This window comes from Penaeus vannamei, chromosome 23, assembly GCF_042767895.1.
Source record: "Penaeus vannamei isolate JL-2024 chromosome 23, ASM4276789v1, whole genome shotgun sequence".
Lineage (NCBI taxonomy): Eukaryota > Metazoa > Arthropoda > Malacostraca > Decapoda > Penaeidae > Penaeus > Penaeus vannamei.
In genome coordinates, this window is record NC_091571.1 from 14,042,441 (window position 1) to 14,044,940 (window position 2,500).

Consider the following 2,500-nt stretch of genomic DNA (forward strand, 5'->3'; position numbering starts at 1 on the left):
AGCTACAGGACAAGAACACTATTTGGAAAGATTCCAATTAATTGATATGTGTGAGATAATGATATATGATGATCTTATTACAATATTTGAGGACCGAGGCCAATGGACCAGATATTTGTAGTGTGTGTTTCGATGGCCATCCAAAGTTTGTCTATGTACCTATATGTTTAATTGCCTCTTATTATCTAAAGAATAAAACGGGTGCTTTGAATCATTTTACTCTTATGACTTCAAATTAAATTTAAAATACTTTATTCCATTTGTTACAATGGTTGTTATTACATAATGATTTTACAGTATATATGAATATAATATAAACAAAATTAATGGTAGTACATTTTCTTGCCTATTGTTTTATTTAGAAACATGTCATTGATGATTTAAGAGGAGTTCCTTTAATTCTCATTTGAATGTATTCGAGTTCTGAATGTTTTGAATATTATAAGGTAGTTGATTCTAGATCACGGGACTACGTGTTAGTGTCTACTGTGCCCCTTTTCCTCTGTAGAGAGTTAAACTGTCTTGTTTGGACAAAGGATGTGTTAATTATGGTTGCAAAGGTTAAAAGCCACTTTGGATAAATTCCTTGTGTTATTTTATGTATTAATATGCAAGTACCAAAGATGCATTTATATAGTACGCTTAGCCAATTTAGTTTGTTTATGCTTGGAATATTGTGGTCTTACTAATGTACATACCAAGTGCTACTCTCTCAGTAAAGTTATGCATTTTTTTAGTTTTCTGAATCTGACCTTTTTGTTGTACAATAATTAATTATACTGAGAACTAGTTTGTAAAACGACTGTTGTAGTTTCAACGGGGATTCTAATTTTCGAATGGCTTAGGTAAATTAGTGTGCCCATTACTTTTCGATGGATGTTGTCGACATTGTTTTCAAATATCATGAATCTGACAATGTTTATGCCTAGCTTTTTCTATGGATGTACTTGGTCTTATGTAGCTATCTCCAAATTATATGGTAGTGTTTACAAGACCAAAACATTGACAAGTTACAAGAACTTGTCAATGTTTTGGTCACTATTTATGAAGATACATTGGTGTTTTATCTGGATTTGACTTGAGGCTATTTGTGTCAAATTATCCTTTTGCGTGTGCCTGTGTTTCTTGGGTCCTTTTTTGTAATACATCTAAATTGTTTACAGGATCACTTAAGAGAAATTGTGAATCATCTGCTTAATGAACAAGAATGCAATTTTGTGCTATGGTTGACAGATCATTTACGAATATTGTTAACAGGATTGGGCCTATTATAGATCCTAGTGGAACACCGAAAGATGCTGTTTTGTTGATATTCTCTCCGAAGTTAGTTGATATATACTCTCCGAATATATACTCTCTGGATTCTGCTACGTAGATAACCTATGATCCAATATGTATCGTTTTTGTGATTTTTATGTATGGGTTTTATGATTTATTAGTGGTTGACATTATTAAAAACTTTGGATATCTTGCCCAATGTAATCAAGTTTATTGGGTTGTTATCTATATTCTCATAAATTTTATTTGTGCTCTGTAATGATGCTTTAGTAGACAGCTTACTTCTGAAACTATGCTGTGTTGTGGATAGTAGGTCATGTGTTTCTAGAAATGTCAACTGCTCTGCTACAATTTTTTTTTCGAGAACTTTAGACAGTATAGGTAGTATGGTAATAGGGCGATAGTTATTAACTTTCTCGGTCTCCGGATTTGAAAACTAGTGTTATGCCATGTTTCCAAAGCGATGAAAAGTCAGCGGTAACTAGAGATGTGTTAATGATGACTGCAATGATATAATAATATACCATTGCAGGCAGACTGTCTCTGATAAAGCAAAAAGGAATGCCATCCTCTCTCGCGACATAAGTTTGAAGCAGGTATTTTATTGTAAGGATTACTGTTTCTATTCTTATAGGTTGTCTGAAAATATTGGCTGAAGGCCTTATCCAACCTGTATTTGTTGAGCTGTGGAGTCATTGTTTGTTCATATGTGACATGTTCAACTTATTAAAATCTTTCGCACTAATTTTGGAATTTAGATTAATATCTCTGCGATGTTTTTGTTTGTCATAATGTTTAAAGAATATTTACTGTTAGTTAATCTATTTCTAAAATAATCGGTTTTGGCTCCTTGCATAAAGGATTTGACACGTTTAGAATCATCCTGGAGTGTCGAATATATTTTTTAGAGCTTTATGAACAGTATTTCTGTTATTGCTCTTGATGTCGGTTATCCATGGAGCAGGAAGACGTCTTACAGTATTTGTAACAATTGGAACGATGGCATCAATACTGTCAGTAATCTCTTCCATAAAAAAAAACATTACGTTTGTCTACATTACCTTTTTGGTAGATTTCTTAAAGAATTGATTCTTTGGATGTTATGTGTTATGTGTTTCTGTATATTGTGTCACCGTTATGAGTTCGTGATCGGCAATATGGCATGGAAAAACGTTTGTATGGAGAACGATGTTTGCTGTTAGTACTACATCAGTTAATGACG